Raw genomic sequence first — 7,383 nt, 5'->3', positions numbered from 1 at the left:
AGCACCTCACAGAATCTCCTCCAAAATTTACAATAAGATAAGTCACAAAGCAATCCTCAACTGATATATGATTGAAATGACCCCATGCATCTTATCAGATCACCATGAATTAAAACTACAACAACAATAGCAAGAGAAAGCCTACATACTCATGGAAACTGAGCAACTCTCTACTAAATAATAACTGGTTCAGGGAAGAAATAGGGAAAGAAATTCAACACTCTTGAAAATTCAATGAAAATGAGAGCACAACATACCCAAACATATGAGACACTATGGAAGACATACTAAGTAGAGCATTAAGTGCACTCATAAAGAAATTTGAGAGCTCTCATAGTAACAAGCTAAAAACACATCTGAAGGCACTAGAACATATGAAGGAAACACACCCAGGAGGAGTAGATGGCAGAAAATAATCAAACTCAGCACTAAAGCAATCAGAAACAAAGAGAACAATACAAAGGATCAATAAAACCAAGAGCTGGTCCTTTGAGAAAATCAACAAGATAGACAAACCCTTAGCCAAACTAAATAAAAGAAAAAGAGAAAGTACCCAGATTAACAAGGTCAGAAATAAAAAGGGAGAAATAACAACAGACACTGAGGTAATTCAAAGAATTATTAGGTCTTACTTCAAAAGCCTGTACTTCAGAAAACTGGAAAATATAAATGAAACATAATTTTCTATACAGATAGTAATTACTAAAGCTAAATCAAGATTAGATAAACTGGCTCTTTATCTTCACAGGCTGCAACCATGTTGGTCTTGGCAGTCTTCATTCTGGATGTCAAAGGCAAGCTGAAACTCCAAAGGTGATGTGCTCATGACAGAGATTGACTACTTCTTACCATTGCTTACGCAGCGTGATGTGGAGGGTGCTAAGACATGGCCAAGTGCACTTCTTGTGGATCAAACACAGCAACCTCTACTTGGTAGCCACCACACCGAAGAACACCAAACTTTCTCTAGTGTACTCCTTTCTGTACAAGACTGTGGAGGTGTTCTGTGAGTACTTTAAGGAGCTGGAGGAAGAGACATCCGAGACAACTTTGTCATTGTGTATGAGCTGCTGGGCAAGCTCATGGACTTCTGCTTTCTGCAGACCATGGACAGCAAGACCATGCAGGAGTACATCACACAACAGGGCAACAAGCTGGAGATTGGCAAGTTTCAAGTACCACTCACAGTCACCGATGCTGTGTCCTGGATCTCTGAGGGCATCAAGCACAAAAAGAACTAGGTCTTCATTGATGTCACAGAGTATGTTAGCCTTCTGGTCAATGCTAATGGGAGCATCTTGCTCAGCGAGATTGTAAGCACCATCAAGCTCAAGGTGTTTCTATCTGAGATGCCAGAGCTGTGGCCGGACCTCAATGGCCAATTGCTCTTTGAGCTTACTGGACACAGGAAGAACAAGTCTATGGAACTGGAGTCAGTCATTGAGAAATTATCCCACAGCTGAGTGGAGATCATGGTAAAGGCCAGGAGTCAGTTTAAGAAGCAGTCAGTGGCCAATGGCATGAAAATCTCTGTGCCCATTCTAATGATGCAGATTCTCCATGCTTCAAGACCAGTGTGGGCAGTGCCATGTATGTGCCTGAGAAGAATGTTATCATCTGGAGCATCAAGTCCTTCTCTAGGGGCAAGAAATACTTGATGCATGCCCACTTTGGTCTCCCTAGCATGGAAATTGAGGAGCTAGGGACCCAGCAATGAATCAGGGTCAAGTTTGAGATTCCATACTTTACTGTTTCCGGCATCCAGGTCAATTACATGAAGATCATTGAGGAAAGTGGGTACCAGGCCCTGCCCTGGGTCTGTTACATCATCCAGAGTGGCGATTGATTATAAACTTTGTACCAGCTAGAAGGGAGAAGTGAGGCTTCCATCACTCCAGATACCAGCTGCAGACTTTGCACTGTGTGTGTGTGTGTGTGTGTGTGTGTGTGTGTGTGTGTGTGTGTGTCCATGCATGTATGTATATATGCAGGGTTAGGGCACTGATTTAACATACCTTTGCTGCCTGCATCTAACCTCCTTTACCTCTCTCAGCCCTCTGGGCTGCTTTCTCTGTGTCCCTTGCCCTTGGAGCTGCCCCACTCTGATTTTATATGAAGAAATATAAGAGGGCCTGAACCGTCCTACCCCTTCCACCATGAGTACCTTCTTGTAGTGAACTGCCTTGGGCAGATCTAGGTCCCACCTTTTATAGTCACTGAGCTGAGGTTGCTGGTCCTTCTTCTGGGTTTAAGGGTGTCATTAAAATGAGTCTAACAAAACAAACAAACAAATAAATAAAGATTAGGTAAGCAATCTGAATATTCCTATAAGGCAATAGAAGCAGTCATTAAAAGTCCCCAAACAAAAACAAAACAAAACAAAACAAACAAACAAACAAAGGCCAGATGCATGGGGTTTTTTTGACCATTTTATTTTATTTTATTTATTGGATATTTTATTTACAATCCACATGTTTTAGAGGCAGATGCTCACAGCTAACCATTGAACTGATCAAGGGGTTTCCAGTGGAGGAGTTAGAGTGAAGACTGAAAGTGTTGTATTAATTATTTAGAAAGGTCTCAGGTAAAGCCAATTGTCTAAGCTGCAGCAGCTCTACTGAGCTGAGCCACCATGTTGTGTGGCCAGAGGCCATGTGCACACTGCAGCTAGAAATGGCCAGCTAGAGACACCAGCCTTGCCACCCACAAGACACCAGCATGGGAGATGGCTCTGCCAATCTTCCCTGCTGTCTCTGCAAGGCTAGGCAGTGCCTGGACCATCCTGCCAACCACACAGGGATAGTATTTGTAATAATTCACTGGTTTAACTGGATGTCTGAATGTAGAAGAAAGCAAATAGATCCATATCTATCACCTTGCACAAAACTCAAGTCCAGACAAGAGACAGCTTTCTGAACAGAACAACAGTGGCTCCAATATTAAGGTCAAAAATTAACAAATGGAACCTCATGAAACAGAAACGTCTCTAAAAGTCAAAAGACACCGTCATTCAGACAAAATGACAGCTTATAGATTGGGAAAAGATCTTCACTAACCCTCCATCTGACAGAAGACTAATATCCAAAATATATAAAGAACTCAAGAAGTTAGAGACCAACAATCCAAATAACTCAATTTAAAATGGGAGACAGAGCTAAACAGAGAATTCTCAACAGTGGAGGGATAAGGAGAGCAACCAATTCACAAAACCTTTGACCCAAAACGTGTCCTGCCTACGAGATGTGAAAAAACAAAGTGCAGAGAGTAGGGGAATGGTCAACCAATTACTGCCCCAAATTGAGACCCACGCATGGGCATGAACCAATATCTGACACTATTACTGCTGTCCTGTTATCGTTGCAGACAGTTTTCTAGCATAACTGTATTTTGAGATGCTCTGTCCACATGCCAGTGGAAATTGATTCAGAGACTCACACTGAAACACATGGAGCTCAAAGAAACTTCAGGAAGAATTGGGGGAGTATTGTGCGACCCAGAGAGGACAGGGATTTCACTGGATGATAAACAGAGTCAATTAATCTGAAAATGGGGGTTCCCAGAGACTGAATCTCCAACCAAGGACTGAGCAGAGGCTGGACTTAGGACCCCTGCACATTTATGGCAGATGGGCAGCTTAATCTTCATGGGGTCCCCCAACAACTAGAGCAAGGGATGTCCCTGAGCCTTTATGTTTAGCTTTTTGTCTGCCTGCCTGTGGATCCCCTACCCCTAAATGTATCGCCTAGTCTGGTCTAAGTAGGATGATGCTTGTAGTTAAGTTACTCTGGAGCAGGGAAGGGAAGGGGAAGGTGGAATGGAGCTAGGACTTGCATGAGGAGGTACTCTCATGGGTTGTAAACTGAATAAATAAATTTAATTAATGAGTAAATAAAAATACACAATTCTCTTTTAATATTGTGAAACATGGTAGGGAATGAAATTTTAAAAGAAAGAAAATTATCATATATATGAAAATTAAAGAACTAATCAACTACAATAAATATTACATTTTATTTATAATTATGAAACGAGCATTGGAAGAGAATATTCTAAAATCCTCAGAGATGATTCTGTGTTTGAGGAAAGAAAAGTAACACAGAAGGGAAGCTGGAACGCAGTAAAAGAAAGAGACATAAAAAAAGAATATTTACAAAGTGAAGTAAGGAGCTACTAACTTACACAGAAGTTCAAATACCAAGCAGGCTCTACCCTGGACCACTTCAGGACTGTGCCCTGAGGAGTCACAGACACAGGTTCTATAGGTTGAAGTGTCAAGGTTCTATTCCAGAGTGCTATAGAAATGGAACAGATGGCAGTGTGCCTTCCAACTTCATGAATAGGAAAACATGGATTCCCCATCTGGAAAGGACGGAAACTGTTTTTCAGTTGTGGCGTGGCATCCCAGAACTGTTATTCCACTCTTTCTGGAATCACTGACCTCCTAGATACACTTCCTGTCCACAAACACACCCTATGGACATCAGATCTCTCTGTGTTAAAAAATGTGGTGGGGCAATAGAAAGAAAAGTTTTGATCTGTGCTGCATCTGAGATTCAGAGAGTTTTGCATATAGTGATTCCCCCATTCTAGATAAGGTAGTAAGGAATCCTATTCAAGATAACAATTTAATTGAAAGAGTAGCTGCACATACTATGTATGTCTAGTCAAGACAAATTTAAATGTAAGATAGACTTGATCCATCATATAATTTTTAAATAAGACTAAAGTGTGTTAGGATATAAAAGGGTGTTTGTGGCTAGTTAAAGCAGCAATGCTTAAAATAGGTTAAACTAGGGAACAGTATTGACAGCTGGGAAGGGACCCAGGTCCTCAGTGAAAAGTGATTGTGTTCAAGACAAGAAATCATAGCACTAATGTTCTTTCCTTAGGTACGTTATAGCAGTGTACTAAGATTGGAAATACTGTGCTATAGTAAATACTTTCATTGAAAGAAATGAGAAGACTATGATGTTGTTATCTTGCATGGAGCAAGAGCAGCCTGGTGCACTGAACTCTGAGACACTTGGACAAATCCAGAAAATGGAAATAATAAGCCAGGGAGACTGATAGTGGGGTGATCAGATAAATGAATGGAAAATGAAAACAGGCTCGATCTTAATATGTATGAGAAGTAATTTGCACCCTTATCAGAATAAGAGTGTTAGATAAAATGTAATGCAAATGCAAGTGCCCTGTTGAATACTATAGAGCATTCTAGAGCTGGCTTGAGAGATCTATTAAAATGATTCAGGCAGCACAATTTTGTGTTAAAAATCTTCCATCAGCAATGGGCATTTTCTGACATCCACTTTTCTAGGATTTAAAAAAAAACAAAACAAAACAAAACAAAAACATTCAATATGTTCAGCAATTAGAAGGATTCTTTGCTCCACATGAAATTTCACAGTGTTAGATAGAATGAAAGTAATGAACAGTCACTCTGCTGCCTTCTTGTTATATTTTAGCAGGTGAATGAGTCTTTTGAAACAGTTGACATGTTAAAATTCCTCCCAAAATTTCCTTATCCCATTGTCTGTGTGAGTAAACCCCCAAATCTGTGAGGAATATGAAATTCTGTTGTAGTGCAGCTCTTTTGACTTTCATTTTCTACCCAATTTATTTTTTTTCTTTTTTCTTCTTCTTCTTTTTTTTTTTTCTCATTCAAAGGACTCGTTTAACAGATAGTAAAGGCTCTATTTTAAGCATCGTGTTATCTTTTGCAAGTGAATCCGACAATTTTGTACTAAAGGTAGATTGTAAGTTCATCACAGCTCTAGAATTAGGATATTGGAGATTATTTGCCGCAGTTTCCAGCCATCAGCCACCTGCTTCTCCTTCTTCATTGATTAAAGAGTCTTCTTATGTGTTCTCTTAGTACTCTATTAAATATGAGTGAATTTCACACTTTCAGGACTTCATTGATACCTCTTACTTCTCTGGTATTTGTTAGCAATATTTTTATGAGAAAAAAATTCCTTGCAATCCCAAAATATTAATGCTTTTTTTTTAAATTTAAGGACGTGACACACAGACTATGCCTCAATTGCTAAATGTATTCTGTCATCTGTTGTGTAGTCTGTGGCTCAAAAAGTTTATTTTATGTAAAATCTCACATAACACTTTGAGACATATAGAAACTAAATTAAATTTAAATTTCAGTTTCCATAAGCAAAACATTATGAAAAATATAGTAATTTCTAAATAGAATGTAAGAACACCAATGATCTATAACCATTCCCTGCTTTCAACCAAAACCTTCTGAAAGTTTTTCCATAGACTATGTAACTCCAAGAACTACAAATGTTTGAGTCCCTTGAGCAGATGTGTGAATATCTTAGAACTGGGAAATAGAGTTTTAGGGAAGCATGACACTATAAAAATTAGAAGCAGGCATGTGTCATGTCACCATTGAGAAAAAGTTAGGTTAATAAGAAGCAAAAAAACCAACAACAACAACAAAATGTCTCCAGCAACTGAACATGAGCAAAGAACAGCTGAAATGCCTAAAGGCAAATAAAATGCACCCAGTGAAAGTTAGGACCCAGGTAACATAGTCCCCTTGCACAGAAGATGGAGCCAGAAACTTTAAACAAGATAAAGCAAATGGCAGCGGACTAAAGAGAGTGGTGGGTAATCCTACTTTCTGGAAATGCCAAACTGTTCAAAAGTAGAGAAGATTGAAATTAATACTGGAGAGAAAGAAAGAAAGAAAGAAAGAGAGAGAGAGAGAGAGAGAGAGAGAGAGAGAGAGAGAGAGAGAGAGATAGAGGGAAAGAAAGAAAGAAAAGAAAACAGCAAAAAACATTGCAGATCTATAACCAACTCCTTCAATTGTCCTGTGAGAAATGAGAAATGAACAGAAGAACATTTTGACATTTTGTCACAACTGAATATCATCTTCTCTGATACTGTCAGTGTTTTCTTTTCTATTTTGGATATATACTCACAGTTCTATAGTATTTCTTTACAGTTCTAAGTGAATTTATCCTGTGTGGAGTTCTGTTTATTTTATCTATTGACTTATTTATGGTATGATCCTTAGATTACAAAGTTTATGCTTCTAAAATTAGTTGAAGATCTTAGACCATATATTCTTCAATTGATCATTCTGTTCTTCTCTCTTAAGCTTTTCCATTTGTTTCTTTGTTCAGAGAAAAGTTTTTTGAGTGTTAAGCTTTCCCCAAACTCAGGCCACCCTTTCTGCATCAGTCTCTCAAGAGCTGGGATGACATGTTTAAACTCCCCTGTCCAGATCTTTTCTCACTAAATATTCATTTAACAATGTTGATTATCCTTTACTTGAACAGTGTCCCAGTCTTCTAGGGTCTGATCACTTCCTTTTTCTACTATGAAATTTAGTTACTTATCATGAAGTTTACTGAT

The 7,383-nt window shown here is 38.9% G+C and overlaps 1 pseudogene; it reads left to right on the top strand.

The window, feature by feature from the left end:
- The first annotated feature begins 757 nt into the window (after positions 1-757).
- LOC117718208 (AP-1 complex subunit mu-2 pseudogene) lies at positions 758-1,846 on the top strand (annotated as a pseudogene).
- Positions 1,847-7,383: the final 5,537 nt, after the last annotated feature.

The sequence above is a fragment of the Arvicanthis niloticus genome, chromosome 12, assembly GCF_011762505.2.
Source record: "Arvicanthis niloticus isolate mArvNil1 chromosome 12, mArvNil1.pat.X, whole genome shotgun sequence".
NCBI classification, from domain to species: Eukaryota; Metazoa; Chordata; class Mammalia; order Rodentia; family Muridae; genus Arvicanthis; species Arvicanthis niloticus.
The sequence above is the reverse complement of the archived record's forward strand: the minus strand, read 5'-3'. Positions and strand labels throughout refer to the sequence as shown.